The sequence below is a fragment of the Lithobates pipiens genome, unplaced genomic scaffold (assembly GCF_037356315.1).
Source record: "Lithobates pipiens isolate NorthernLeopardFrog02 unplaced genomic scaffold, aLitPip1_a1.2 Scaffold_28, whole genome shotgun sequence".
Classification (NCBI taxonomy): domain Eukaryota; kingdom Metazoa; phylum Chordata; class Amphibia; order Anura; family Ranidae; genus Lithobates; species Lithobates pipiens.
This window is the reverse complement of record NW_027507789.1, coordinates 212648468-212664437: the sequence shown is the minus strand read 5'-3', so window position 1 is coordinate 212664437 and position 15970 is coordinate 212648468. Positions and strand designations below refer to the sequence as shown.

The 15970-nt window shown below is 44.1% G+C and overlaps 1 long non-coding RNA gene across 1 annotated transcript in view; it reads right to left on the bottom strand.

Annotated features, from left to right (window-relative positions):
* LOC143936142 (uncharacterized) overlaps positions 1-15970 on the bottom strand; it is a 224863-nt gene that overhangs the window by 206040 nt on the left and 2853 nt on the right. The window contains exons 2-3 of the long non-coding RNA XR_013263620.1: positions 11025-11109; positions 7184-7288 (exon numbers count right to left, since the gene is read on the bottom strand). This is a non-coding gene — a long non-coding RNA (uncharacterized LOC143936142). The remainder of the gene's footprint in view (positions 1-7183; positions 7289-11024; positions 11110-15970) is intronic.

Here is a 15970-nt window from a genome sequence, read left to right as displayed (position 1 = left end):
CCTGCGGGCACGCTCCCGTGATACAGCCGGTGGCTATAGCCGCTCGCTGTATCACACGGCCCCACCCCCCCCCGGCGCTCCGCGTCAGTGGATGTGATTGACAGCAGTGCGAGCCAATGGCTGCGCTGCTTTCCATCCATCCACTCCAGCCAATCAGCAGACAGGCTGAACGGTGGAAAGGACGACGGGGGCGAGTGTGGGATTTTCGAGGGGTGAGGTAAGTAAAACTGGGGGCGCAGGCACTGTCAGATGTTTTTTCACCTTAATGCATAGAATGCATTAGGCCCGGTTCACACCGCTGCGGGGGGAGATCCGGATGTGATTCGCACAGCAAATCACATCCGATCTCCGTAGCGATGCGAGTTCAGCCATACAGATAGTATGGCTGAATTCGCATCGCTCCCGCAGCAAACTCGCACGGGACCCTTTTTTGGGTCCGCAACAGAATCGGATCGCATGGGTGTTCACACCATGCGATCCGATTCCTGTACGAGTCGGCAGATCGCACTGCGATATGCCGACAGATCTGGGGGTGTCATTAACATAACATTGACACTCCCAGCCGTCCGCATAGGGCAGTGTGAACTGCCGGCGGGAGGTGTGCGATGCGGGTAAACGCCGCGGATTCGCGGCGTTCCCGCATCGCTATAGTGTGAACCCGGCCTTAAGGTGAAAAAACATTTACCTTTACAACCCCTTTAACTGTGGGATCATATATAGACAGCTGTGCACCTTGCCAAATCATGTTCCATCAACTGAATTTACAACAGGGGAACTCCAATCAAGTTGTAGAAACATCTCAAGGATGATCAGTGAAAATAGGATGCACCTGAGCTCAATTTTGAGTGTCATGGCAAAGGCTGTGAATACTTATGTACATGGAATTATTTTTGTTTTTATTTTTAAGAAATTTGCAGATTTCAAACAAACTTCTTTCGTGTTGTTATTATGGAGTATTGTTTGTAGAATTTTGAGGAAAATAATGAATTTAAGCCATTTTGGAATAAGGCTGTAACATAACAAAATGTGGAAAAAGTGAAGCGCTGAAAATACTTTCTGGATGCACTGTATATCCCATTGTTTGTGGACTCTATAACATTCCAACAGACTAAATAATATATACTGATTTAGGTTATTTTCACCAAGGAAATGAAGCAGAATACATTTTGGCCAAAATTTTTGAAGTAAGATTATTTACTTGCAAAATCTTAGAAAAGAAAAATCCATGGGGTTTTTTGTTCAAAGTTTTCCATCTTTTTTCTTTCTTTATAATAAAATGAACCCCCCATGTGGTGATTAAATACCACCAAAAGAAAGCTCTATTTGATAATGATAAAAAATTCTATTTGGGTACAGTGTTGCATGACCGCGCAATTGTTATTCAAAGTGTGAGAGCGCTGAAAGCTGAAAATTGGCCTGGTAAGGAGGGGGGTGAAAGTGCCCGGTATTGAAGTGGTTAAACCTGCCCCTAGTATTTCTCTATATGGAAATCCTAACAGCACACCGTATAGAGGCGTTGCGGCCAGTGCCAACTATACAGGGCATTTTGCCAAACTTCCCAGTGTCATATATAAAGAACTACCAGCGACACCCCGACTTTGCTTTGCTTTATAAGAAAGAAAAAAATGTGCTGATTTCTGCAAACGCATAATGCAGATGACTGTCTCCTCTCTCCTGTCATGATCCCCACTACACCTGACACCTTAGTGATTGAGGCTCATTAGGATGTATTGTAGAACAATATATTTTCCACCTATGCCCCACTGTAATGACATTAGCAGATGTAAACGTATCGCATACCATCCCCTAATGCTGTATTATGGGACACTTCTCTCAGGAATGTTAATATGCCCACACCAGGGGAATATTCACACCTTCCACCTTATCTCTACACAGAATTCCCACCTGGGGATTAGAGTCCCGCAATAACAGGAAGACCCCAAGACAGACCCATAAGGATAATGACGGGAGGAAAGGCTGCCCTGATAGGTGCTCACCGGGGAGCCTGTGTCACACCGCTATTTACCTTTTGTCATGAATATCATGGACCGGCAAAGGCTATTTTGGTTGTAAATCAAAAGACAAAAACAGTGACATTTCGTTTGTTTTTTTCTGCAGAGTCACACAAAGCACTGTCTCCATTTACTAAGTGACTAATGGGAGATGCTTCCAGTATCAGCATTATTGGCCACAGTTGGCTTTTATTAAAAATTACCCTCGCAATTCTCTGTTCTGTGCAATGGACAACATTTGCTGCTGATGTGCAAACACATGAGTGTGACAATGGCACAAAAAAAAAAAAAAAAAAAAAAGTGATGATCGAACACATAACAAGATAATATTATAGCATTGGATGAACAATGTTCTGTAATGCACTATGGACACAGTTATGTAAAAAGTTAATATTCAAACAGTACAGAGCAAAACAAATCTAACAGAATATTGGCATTAAAAAGGGGATTCATTCCAGAGATAAAACGATAATTCTCCTGCTCTACAAGACTCTGGTCTGGTGGCACCTGGGTTATGCTGTCCAGTTCTGGGCACCAGTCCTCAGGAAGGATGTACTGGAAATGGAGCGAGTACAAAGAAGGGCAAACAAAGCTAATAAAGGGTCTGGAGGATATTAGTTATGAGGAAAGGTTGTGAGCTCTGAACTTATTCTCTCTGGAGAAGAGACACTTGAGAGGGGATATGATTTCAATATACAAATACCATACTGGTGACCCCACAATAGGGAGAAAACTTTTTTGCAGAAGGGAGTTTAACAAGACACGTGGCCACTCATTAAAATGAGAAGAAAAGAGGTTTAACCTTAAACTACGTAGAGGGTTCTTTACTGTAAGAGCGGCAAGGATGTGGAATTCCCTTCCACAGGCGGTGGTCTCAGCGGGGGGCATCAATAATTTCAAAAAACTATTAGATAAGCACCTGAACAACCGCAACAAACGGATATACAATGTAATACTGACATATAATCACACACATAGGTTGGACTTGATGGACTTGTGTCTTTTTTCAAACTCACCTACTATGTAACTATGTAAATGCTTGAATGTTTATTTCCAATAATTGTCATAAGCTAATATCCATAGGTTCTTTGCCAGTTAAAGCAGAAACTGAAAGCGGAGGTCCACCCTAAAGTGGACCTCCGCTCATCGGAACCCTCCCCCCCTCCGGCGCCACAATTGGCACCTTTCAGGGGGGAGGGGGGTGCAGATACCTGTACAGTACAGGTATTCTGCACCCACTTCCGGGATAGCTCTCTGCGGAAAGGGGCGTAGATTACGCCCCTTTCCGCAAGTGCCCGTCCCTTTCCGCAAGTGCCCCGCTGCCTGCTGGGAAACACACAGATCCCAGAGGCAGCGGGGACCGTCCTTATTGCGCAGCGCGATTCGCGCATGCGCAGTAGGGAACCGGGAAATGAAGCCGAAAGGCTCCATTTCCTGATTCCCATACCCAAGATGGCGACGGCAGCACCTTACAGACGATCTAGAGATCGGCTTCGGGTGCCGACATCGCGGGTGCGCTGGACAGGTAAGTGTCGCTATTTTAAAAGTCAGCAGCTGCAGTATTTGTAGCTGCTGGCTTTTAAAAAAAAAAAAAACGCGGAGTCCCGGTGGACTCCCGCTTTAAGTCCCGCTGTAAAAAAACAAGAGCAGGCAGGCTTATATAGCAGAAGTGACACGCACTGTCTCCTGTGCAATAAAAATACCCCAACCTGCCTGTTCGCCGTCTCCTCTGACACCATAAATTGAGCTGCGCATGCACAGCTCGGCTTTTAGTGCCGGGCCAGTCTCCGAGTGGCGGGATGATGGCCTTCTGGCGCATGTGCAGGAGTGATGTAACCCCCTGCCAGCCAATGAAGAGGCTTGAAGATCAGTACTCAGAAGAAGATGCTGGTGCCTGCTCAGGACTGTTGGACAGCATGGGAAGTATGGAGACCTTGGACAGTATGGAAATTGCTGCTTTAACCGCTTCCCGACCGGCGCACGACGATGTACGTCAGCAGAATGCACAGACAGGCAAATTTGGCGTACAGGTATGTCCATTTAAAATTGCCGCCATGCCATTCCATGGGCGCTGCCGGCGCCGCACGTGCATGCCAGTCGGGACCCCCGTGAGTCTGACCGCGGGTCCCGCAGACTCGATCGCCCCAGGGATACCCACGATCGTCTCACGGGCAGGGAGAACGGGGAGATGCCGATGTAAACAGCATCTCCCCGTTCTGCCTAGCAACAAGTGACACTGATCTCTGCTCCCTGTGATTGGAGCAGAGATCTGTAAATCACAGCCACGCCCCCCACATTTAGAAACACGCACCTAGGACACACTGAACCCCTACACTGCCAGTGTCATTTACACAGGAATCAGTGCATTTGTATAGCACTGATTGCTGTATAAATGACAATGGTTCCAAAATTGTGTCAAAAATGTCCGATGTATCGCCATAATGTCGCAGTCACAATAAAAATAGCTGATCGCCGCCATTACTAGCAAAAAAAATTATTAATAAAAATGCCATAAAACTATCCCCTATTTTGTAAACGCTATAACTTTTGCGCCAACCAATCAATAATCGTTTATTGCAATTTTTTTTTACCAAAAATATGTAGAATACATATTGGCCTAAACTGAGGAAAAAAATGTTTTTTTATATATTTTTTGGGGATATTTATTATAGCAAAAAGTAAAAAAAAAAAACCGCAGGGGTGATCAAATACCACCAAAAGAAAGCTCTATTTATGGGAAAAAAAGGACGGCAATTTTGTTTGGGAGCCACGTCGCACGACTGCGCAATTGTCAGTTAAAGCGTCGCAGTGCCGAATCACAAAAAAGTGCTCTGGTCTTAAGCCAGCAAAATGGTCTGGGGCTTAAGTGGTTAAGGATCCTGGCTTTATGTGAAACATTATGTGAAATTTACCTTACAACGAAGCCTTCCAGCGGCGAGCTGTCGCCGCTGACAGGGCTTCCATCTTCACCAGTCTTCCTTCCGGGTTCGCGGACTCGGTATGTGCAGGGAAACCGCCGCTTACAGTACCGGACTCGGCCCGAGTGCCTGTTCCTTTAGAGAGCACACGCCGGTGATTTCATCGGCTGTATATACAGTAAATATCTCCTAATACACTGGTAAAGGATAGGCTATTAAAAATGGGTTCCATTGGAAATTGAGACAATAACTAGCAGTGTATTATGTACATAACTATGCATCAGATTAGTAATATGTAGGCCATGGTTAATAAGTTCTATTCATATTTTTTGTTCTCTTATTTTTCTTTCTTTCCTTCTGTTTTGCATTTATTATATGATACACACAGGAATCTGTTTACTCATCTGGTAACTAATACAGATGGGAAATAGATGGAATATGACGTGCAAATTTGAAATGTATGCAATATCACTTCTATGCCTATTACAACTGATATAATGATAAGTGCGTGTACATCTTTATGCTTTTTCCTACAATGTCTCAATATATATTGTCGTGAATTATTATATACGCAGTATGTATGTTTGTGGATCAGTTGTTAATTTCAATAAACTTTTTTTTCTGATTTAAAAAAATAAATAAAAAATAAAGATATTTACAGTACCTATAGCTATGCCTTATAGAGGCTAACCTACAGATAAAATTCATGTATGGGAGTTTAAAGGGGTTGTAAAGGTAAATGTTTTTTCACCTTAATGCATTCTATGCATTAAGGTGAAAAAACATCTGACAGTCCCGGCGCCCCCAGCCCCCCCGTTTTACTTACCTCGTCCCCCGACGTCCTTTCCACTGTTCAGCCTGGCCGCTGATTGGCTGGAGTGGATGGATGGAAAGCAGCGCAGCCATTGGCTTGCGCTGCTGTCAATCACATCCACTGACGCGGAGCGCCGGGGGGCAGGGCTGTTATACAGCGAGCGGCTATAGCCGCCGGCTGTATCACGGCAGCGTGCCCGCAGATGCGTCTCACCATGCGAGGGAGCTCGCATGAACGTGAGAAGCACCTGCGGGAGGAAGCCGAGACAGCCGCCGAGGGACCCCAGAAGAGCAGGTTCGGGGCCACTCTGTGCAAAACGAGCTGCACAGTGGAGGTAAGTATTACATGTTTGTTATTTAAAAAAAAAAAATCACTTTACAATCCCTTTAAGGTGCCCATAGCCATGAGATGCTTGCTGCCTAATCTGGCTAATCGGGTGTCTATGGGCACCTGTGCAGACCAATCTTAAAAGAAGAAGTGACAGCTTGGTTTACTGACAGATCACTGCTATCCCTCCATACAGTATATTCAGCCTCTGCCAGGAGCGTCTGCAAAATGTATAAAAACATATGCCAAGCATGCATGATAACACGCTGGTTAGGAACAATCCAGCAGTCATATCTAACCGCAAATCTTATGAAGTGTGCTAAAACTGTGACTACTTATTCAGAACTGTGCATTTATGCATAACAGCATTCATGAAGCAGTAGTAAATATGAATAGGTGTTGAGCAAACCAAAATAAATAAAACTGATACTTAAAACCAAAAACCTCAAATGAGCCCAGATATAAATAAATAATCACATCATCAGACAGATAAATTCAAAAGTAATACAACTAAAGTAAAGTGCACATGTGTTAAAAAGTGCATAATAGTCCGTTAAATAAGGTGCCCAGTTTTCTTCTTTCAGTGTAGGGCAGCTTCAGTGTGACAACATAAAGAAAAATGGTGTACTTCCAACCAATAGAGACACCTCTCAGTGCTCCCAGTAGTCTCACCTTAATGAGTTATCTAATACGCTTTTGATTACATGTAGAAATCATCCTCTATAAATACTATCCCACTTGTGGTCCTTCTGAGTGGATTTTGATATCCTATGGTGGTGGTCCCTTTAAGAAACCCTCACATGCGCTTATCCATATGTTAGGGTAGAAACAAAGAAGCTTCCCATAGTGTAATGTTGCTAAGAAGATTAGTTTTTATTAAAGGAATACCCCTTACATAAAAAATAAAACAGTAAAAACGCCTTTGGCATCATATACTCAGCATGAAAATGCTCTCCAAACATCACTTCCTATCCGGGATTCCCTACGCGTTACGAAACGCCCAAGTGACTTTATCAGGGAAGTCTTAAAGGGACCACCACCATAGGATATCCAATGTATTTTTTATTTATTATTCAATATGCATAAAGCAGTAATAACAGAAAACTGCCTACCTTACTGTCCAGGAAGACTGCTAAAGGGGTGACACGGTTGATCATGGAAAGTAGTGCAGCCCAGTTGGCTCCATTTACCGTGTGTAGCTCAACCTATAAGACGAACTGGAAAAAGAAGATCGTTAAAATTCAATTTTCCACAATTTGCATGCCATGGCCCACATGGAATACCTTAAACCGGATGTTATGAATTACCAGCGTTTATTGAGAAAAGAGCTCCCCTTACATCGCTCTACACAGCACAAAAAGAACAAAATCTCTGACTGAAACTGCCCGATAGAGAGCTAAGAACTGTGAAATCAAAGAGCATCAATGTGATATCAGAGAGCATCAATGTGACATCAGAGAGCATCAATGTGACATCAGAGAGCATCAATGTGACATCAGAGAGCATCAATGTGACATCAGAGAGCATCAATGTGACATCAGAGAGCATCAATGTGACATCAGAGAGCATCAATGTGGCATCAGAGAGGATCAATGTGGCATCAGAGAGCATCAATGGGGAACAGAGGAAAAAGGGACTATTGCGGTGCCACTGACAACTCAATACACAAATTATATAAAAAAAAAAAAAAAAAAAATCTTATTACAATGAATTAAAAACATTAGTACATTATGTTGAACCACATATGGAAGGGAAACACATATGGATGGTAGCATTCCTGGGCAGTTGGTTCACTGGGGAGGGATTATCAGACATTCGATACCACGCCGCCCAATCATTCATTGATGCGCATCATGTTATTGTTTGTTCACTGTTTTCTGTATTATATTTTTCTTTTTTATAGAGCCATAATTGTTTTCTATTATATTCAATCTCCCTGATGAAGCCAATGCCTTGGTGAAACTAGTAGGGAAGAATTGACCTGCTGTTATATCTACTATAGCAACGAATGACACATGTATGGGAGTCTGAAAAGGCTGCACACCCCGATACAAAATGTTTGAACGGAAGTGAATTCCCCATGTGGCTTTTAGCAGCAAATAATATATTAATTGTATTCATTAAGAGAGACAATTGGACATCAATGTGATACAAAAGTTAAAATATGAGCTCTGGTGTGCACAATACAAGACAGTTTGGACTAAGGCCGCGTACACACGCGGGGACTGTTCGCTCAACTTTGTCCGCTGAACAGTGTTTCGGCGGACAGTCCGCTCGTGTGTGGGCTTTCAGCGGAGTTTCAGCGGACAGTCTGCTGAACAAAGTTTTTCGGAAATTCCGAAAAACTGTCCGCTGAAACTCTGTTTCAGCGAACAGTCCCCTCGTGTGTAGGCTTGTTCGTCAAACTAAGTTCCGCGCATGCTCAGAAAGGATTTACACGCCGAAGTTTGCATTGCAGTGTATAGGACGTCGTATTTTTCGTCCCGTCGTACGTGCCGTTCACGTCATCGCGCACGGTTTCAGCGGACTGTTCGTTCGTCGTGTGTGGGCAAGTCCGTCCATGCTAATTTTGAGCGGACTGTCCGCTGAAACTGTTTGACGGACAAAGTTGAGCGAACAGTCCCTGCGTGTGTACACGGCCTAAGAAGGGGAAGCAAACAGTGGATAGTACCATGTGATATAAATGATAAACAATATACATCAGAGGGTACTCCCTCACAGTATTGATGAATTATAATTATACTAGCCGATGTTTATAAAATGCCCCAATGCATTTCGACCTTAGAGGTTGTGGTCTTCTTCAGGGGGTTCTTACATTTCTATAAATACATCAAAAAGGACATATATCAATTTTACAATATATCATATGTAAACACATTCCTTTAGGGCCGGTTCACACTGCGGGCGATGCGAGGCGACACCGACTTGCCTCGCCGCGACCTGCCGCGACCTCAGCGGCGATTTGCAAATGACTTCTGTATAGAAGTCAATGCAAGTCGCCCCGAGGTCGCCCAGAAGTAGTACAGGAACCTTTTTTCTGAGTCGGAGCGACTCGAGTCGCTCCTCTCAGAGCGGTTCCATTGTACAGAACGGGGGCGACTTGTCAGATTGCGGCGAGGCAAGTCGTGTCGCCTCGCATCGCCCGCAGTGTGAACCGGCCCTTATAAGTAATCATATATTAGACTTGGCAAACACACTATATTTACCCCTTCCACCAAGACAGCTCACTTATCCAGAGACTTCTTTGTTAAAAAGGACAGAAGAAAATAAAGAATTCCCCCAATGATGATCCCGAACCCTGCTTGGGAAATGCGCTCACCCAAGGGGAGAACAGCCCCGGCCCATGAGGCTTGCAAGTGGTCGCAGGTTAGTATGCCCTCCCCCATAGGGGAAACTCAGAAACCAAAACACCTGAAAATTATTGTAATTAGTCTGCTGTATACATATTAGATTGCTATTATAACATGGGTCATAGAAATCAACTGTAGCAAAAGATGATGCTAATAAGGTAAAAGGCGACATTGCTAATTTTTTTTAATTATTAGCAAGGAAGGAGCTCAAAATATATTGGGATCCCCTCCAGGTGCTGCCAAACGCACATTATTGCCTGTGTATTATGCATAGATTATACATGTTATAAGACTTGTATATAGGCCTAGAAGGCTGAAATATAGCTGACTTTGCCTGATAAGATTAATTATAGTTATTTCCTAAATCTCATATTATATAATTAATGAACTGAATCGAATAGTAAAAGTGCAAGTGTGTAATTATGAAAAAACTAGGGGATACTCATATTTTTTTTTGTTACCCCCTTCTACAATACATCAAGAAGGTGCAAAATGTGACTGCAAAAATGTGATGAAAAGGAAAACGTGCATAAAAGGTCATTGAATGAATCATCATGATTACTTATGGCAAAAAACGCCATGGAGATCAATGTGATAAGGATAGTGTGTTAGTGGTGTAAGAAATATAACAGCTTATAATATGGTGATCGTGATAAGAAATTAGCATTATGTAGTCTAGCAGCATGTACTAAATACAGACTGCCAGACACATATATTGTTATATCTACCACCATCTCCTTATGGTCAACAAAATATTATAAAGTGCTCCCTTCCATATGTGATTCAACATAATGTACTAATGTTTTTAATTCACTGTAATAAAATGTGTTTTTTTCTATATAATTTGTGTATTGAGTTATCGCTGGCACTGCAATAATCCCTTTTTCGTCTGTTCCCTATTAACACTTACATTTTCAGGATGAGGTGCCTTATCTACTAGGACACACTAGCCATTATAATTTTTTCAGAGAGTATCAATCTGACATCAGAGAACAGTGTGACATCAGAGAACAGTGTGACATCAGAGAACAACAGTGTGACATCAGAGAACAGTGTGACATCAGAGAGCATCAATGTGACATCAGAGAGCATCAATGTGACATCGGAGGGTATCAATGTAACATCGGGGGGCATCAATGTGACATAAGAGCATCAGTGTGACATCAGAGAGAATAAACATTAGATCAGAGAGCAGCACTGTGACATCAGAGAGAATAAACATTAGATCAGAGAGCATCACTGTGACATCAGAGAGAATAAACATTAGATCAGAGAGCAGCACTGTGACATCAGAGAGAATAAACATTAGATCAGAGAGCATCAATTTGACATCAAAGAGAATAAACATTAAATGAGAGAGCATCAATGTTTATAGAATAAGATGTAATCTGTACACAGGGAAGAGCAGTGGAAGATGTATCCTCTTTAGTTACATATATAACTCATGTATGGGCATTTATTTCTAACAGTAATATTCCACCCACATCATCCTCTGTGTTCAGGTTTCAGTCATTCCAGATTGGTGATCACGCCTGCTATGACACAAAGAATAATGATGAAAGTATAAGCTGACCTTTGCAGTACAGAATTCTACAACTCCTACCTGTGCAGCTCAACACCAGCAGCATAGAAACAAATGTGAATTCCAACCGCCCATCTTGGTGATCTTCTCAGCATGGATCTTCTTTCTGTAGGTGGATAATTGAGGGGAAAAAATTTGCTCACACTTGTACCTTTAAATTTGCTATGTAAAGCATTCTGAGATAGCTGCCATTCTAATTGTATCTTAGGAGGAGAGCTACAAGATAAGACCGTTTCTTCTAGATGTAGAAACACCTTAAAGTGATTGTAAAGCCTCATTTGTTTTTTTATTCAAATACCAAACATGTTATACTTACCTGCTCTGTGTAATGTTACTGCACAGAGCAGCCCCAATCCTCCTCTTCTGGGGTCCCCCGTCGGTGCTCCTGGCTCCTCCTCTTCTCTGAGTGCCCCCATAGCAAGCTGCTTCTATGAGGGTGCCTGCGCAGGTTTGATCCCGAGCCGGGCTGTGCGCGTCCATAGACTCTGCCCTGCCCCCCCCCTCTCCCTCCTCACTATATAAATGGCCCCAAAAGTGTATTTCCTACCCTTCTCCTCAAGAAAACAAGGGGGAATCTTCATGAAGACAGCAATAAGAATGCTCTTTTGTTTTAGATTAGAGTAGGGGAAGGCTACAACTTCAATTAGCCTTCAATATATTGCTGTCTATAGGATCATTGGGGAGATTTTTCATCACTTTCCTGTCCAGGGAACCATATTGACACCCAGACAGGAAGTGAGAGGAAATCTCTTCCAAGAATTCCCCTCGCCCAGTTACAACCCGCACTGGATTTGTTAAAGAATGGCAAGGGATCGAGGATTGCTGAATATACCGCGTGTGTGTGTGTGTGTGTGTGTGTGTGTGTGTGTGTGTGTGTGTGTGTGTGTGGTGGGGGGGGGGGGGTTAAATAACACTTACAGGTCTTGTCTCTCCTCTACTCTGTGACTAGACATCATAAGAAGCAGCAGACTGATGATCTCTCTGCTCTCTCCTCCTATCAGCTCCTTGTAAGCACATGCATGCAACACAACACATTGGCTCCTTAACCTATTTCTCCCTCTCCCAGTCTGAGCTCATCTGTACAGGGGTTGCAGGAGGCCGATACTGAGATCAATTCAGGTTCCTGCACCGCTTATAATAAAAAACAAAACAAAAAAACATTTAAAGATGTATTAATCACATCACCTCCGGAAGGTTTTACCCTCCTTCCTGACAAGGCCATTTTTTGCTATTCAGCACTGCGCTACTTTAACTGGCAATTGCCATGCAACACTGTACCCAAATGTAATTTATCTAATTTTTTTTTCACACAAATAAGTTTTATTTTTGTGGTATTTGATCACCACTGGGGTTTTTATTTTTTATCTTATAAAAAGGTAAAAAGATCAAAAAGTTGACAAAAGCACCAACAATATTTTTTACTTTCTGTTATAAAACATTTCCAATAAAAAAATTAAAATAAATACAATCTGTTCATAAATTTTGGCCAAAAATGTATTCTGCTACATGTCTGTTAAAAAAAAAATCCCAATACGTGTATATTGATTGGTTTGCGTGAAAGTTACAGCGTCTATAAACTCTGGTATATATACATGAATTATTATTGTTTTTTATCTACTAGTAATGGCGGTGATCAGCAACTCATAATGGGACTGTGATAGCGTCAGATTTTCTGCCGCGCTAACTTCCACTGCCACCAATACAGTGATAATACTATACACGAGGGATATGGAATTAGTGGACCTCCAGCTGTTACAAAATTACAAGTCCCATCATGCCTCTGCCTCTGGGTGTCATGCTTGTGGCTGTCAGAGTCTTGCTATGCCTCATGGGACATATAGTTCTACAACAGCTGGAGGTCCGCTAATTGCATATCCCTGCCATACACTGTCACTGTACTAGTGACACTGGCTAGGGAAAGTTTTACATCTAGGGTGATCAAGGGATTAATTATTTACAATTAATTAATACAGATCAGTTTTATTTCTTTTTCCTTGCTTTGCAGGGTAAAAGAAACAAAGCGATCATTCCATCTGTTCAGAGCTCTGTCGATTGTGAACACAGGGCTCTGGGCTGTGATTGGACAAAGCCAACCAGCGGGTCCTGGTGTTGTGACAAAATGACCAACCTGGCCGAATGTGCAACCCGCGTCACCAAACCACGCTCACTGTGCAGGCGCAACGCGTCATACATCCCTTCAGTGGCTGGCATCGGTGCGCAGAGGAATTTGCCTGACAAAATGCTCGACCGGCTACTGCGCATGCGCATGGCAGAAATCAACTAACACTTATGAAATGTACACTGCTAAGCCCATCTTGGTACACCTTACATTGGGCCTCATCACACCTACAGTAAGCAGGCGGGGCAGTGGACATCTTGCTCCACCAAATCCCGCTTTAAATTAGCAAACTAATTTCAGCAATTGAGTGAGCTTATCTGCATAAATATAGTAGCAAGATGTCCGCAAGTGTTCTTGCTAATATATTTATGTAGATATCCTCTGTGGCTCCCCTGCAGCTACCAGCTTCTCCTCCCGCCGGCTTCGAGTGCTGCAAGGGAGGCACAGGGGGATTTACTTCTAAGACCCCTTTCACACTGGGGCCGTCCGTGCGTTAAACGGTAAAGCGCCACTCGTTTTAGTGTCACTTTTTCTGAAGCGCTGGATTCATTGCAATGGGAAGAGGCATTTTGGGAGCGCTACCAAACCGCCCCAAGGATGCTGCTTGCAGGACTTTTTCTAACATCCCAGCGCGCCACCCCAGTGTGAAAGCACTCAGGTTCGGGGGCAGCATGGGAGGCACTGCTCCAACCCCCTTGTACTGTGCCTGCCCCCATCACCAATCCCCCATGACCCCTCCCTACAGCGCTGCTGGCTGGCTTCCCCTCTTCTCCCAACCCACCATCTTCAAGTGCTGAAAGGGAGTCACAGGGGGGAATTTACCTCTAAAAGTAGACCCCCCCCATCCCCAATCTCCCATGCCCCCTCCTTACAAGAGCTGCTGGACTGCTTTCCCTCCCGCAAGCTGCAGCTGTTGCTGGGGCAGAAGATTGGTGTTGTGTTCAGGATGGAGATTGCGGCTGGGTTGAATGGGTGAATGAACACAGTGAGCAATCTGTACCGATCGTTCCTGTGTTCATTTAATCACTGAAGCATAGTACACTTTGTTTAACATGCTTCAGCTTGTGAATGAATAGAAGCCTCTACAGACCCCTATACATTCATACGCAGTGCAGCTGAGGCTACAGAGAAAGGGAATGAGGACTCTATGTCTTCAGTCCCTTTCTTTGTCTCAAAAAAAGAGGCATTAGACCCCTAAAGTTTCATCAAAGCCCCCCCCCCCCATAAAAATAAATAAAAAGGTGCACTGCTAAGACTCCATTCACACAGGGGCAACTTTGGATCCGACTTCAAGTCGTCCCTAGTCGCCTCAAGTCACGCTACATGTAAAAATCAATGTAAGTGAATGAGAGCTGTCTTAATGCACACTACTTAAGTCGCTCCGACTTCAGAAAAGGTTCCTGTACTACTTCTATCCGACTTCTAGGCGACTTGTACCCATTGATTTAAATGTAAGTCGCCTCCAAGTCAGATCTCCATCTATATTGAAGCGACAATGTCACCTCTCTCACAGAATAATCAGCTCTCGAGGAACTCCACGCTAAATTTTAAATAAAAAAACCGGCATGGGTTCCCCCTCCGGGAGCATACCAGGCCCTTAGGGCTGGTATAGATTATCCGAGCATGCAGCCTGGCCGGTCAGGAAAGGGGGTGGGGGCGAGCGAGTGCCTCCCCCCCTCCTGAACCGTATAAGGCTGCATGCCCTCAAAATGGGGGGTGGGTGCTTTGGGGAAGGGGGGCGCTCTGCGGCCCCCCCACCCCAAAGCACCTTGTCCCCATGTTCATGAGGACAAGGGCCTCTTCTCGACAACCCTGGCCGTTGGTTGTCGGGGTCTGCGGGCAGGGGGCTTATCGGAATCCGGGAGCCCCCTTTAATAAGGGGGCCCCCAGATCCCAGCCCCCCACCCTATGTCAATGAGTAAGGGGTACATCGTACGCCTACCCATTCACCTGGGGGAAAAAAGTGTCACAAAAAAAACAGGTTTTTAAAGTTATTTATTAATCAGCTCCAGGGGTCTTCTTCCGACTTCTCCGCTCTGTTCGGCCTCTTCTCCCGCTCTCCGGCGTCTTCTCCTGTGCTCCTCCGCTATCTTCTTGCAGCTCCCGGGCTCCTCCGTCCTTTTTCCTCCTTCTCTCTTCTTTCGTCATCCAATGTTGACACAACGCTCTCTGCCTCTGAAATGGCTTGACATCATAAGGGACGGGTCACTATGTGACATCGCCCGGTGACCACGCCCCATACCTATGTAAGTCGCCACGCACGTCGCACAAGCCATTTCAGCGGGAGAGATCGTTGTGTCAACATCGGAAGAAGAAAGAAGAGAGAAGATGGAAGAAGGACGGAGGAGACCGGGCTCCTCCGCTAGTAAGAGAGCTGCAAGAAGATAGCAGAGAAGCCCGGGAGAAGACGCCGGAGAGCGGGAGAAGAGGCCAGACACCAGGAGAAGAGGCCGAACAGAGCGGAGAAGTCGGAAGAAGACCCCGGAAGTCGGAAGGAGACCCCCGGAGCTGATTAACCACTTACAGACCGGACCATTTTGCTGGTCAAAGACCAGACCACTTTTTGTGATTCGGCACTGCGTCGCTTTAACTGACAATTGCGCAGTCGTGCGACGTGGCTCCCAAACAAAACTGACGTCCTTTTTTTCCCACAAACAGAGCTTTCTTTTGGTGGTATTTGATCACCCCTGCGGTTTTATTTTTTGCGCTATAAACAAATAAGCGACAATTTTGAAAAAAACGCATTATTTTTTACTTTTTGTTATAATAAATATCCCCCAAAAAAATCATTTTTTTCCCTCAGTTTAGGCCGATACGTATTCTTCTACATATTTTTGGTAAAAAAAAA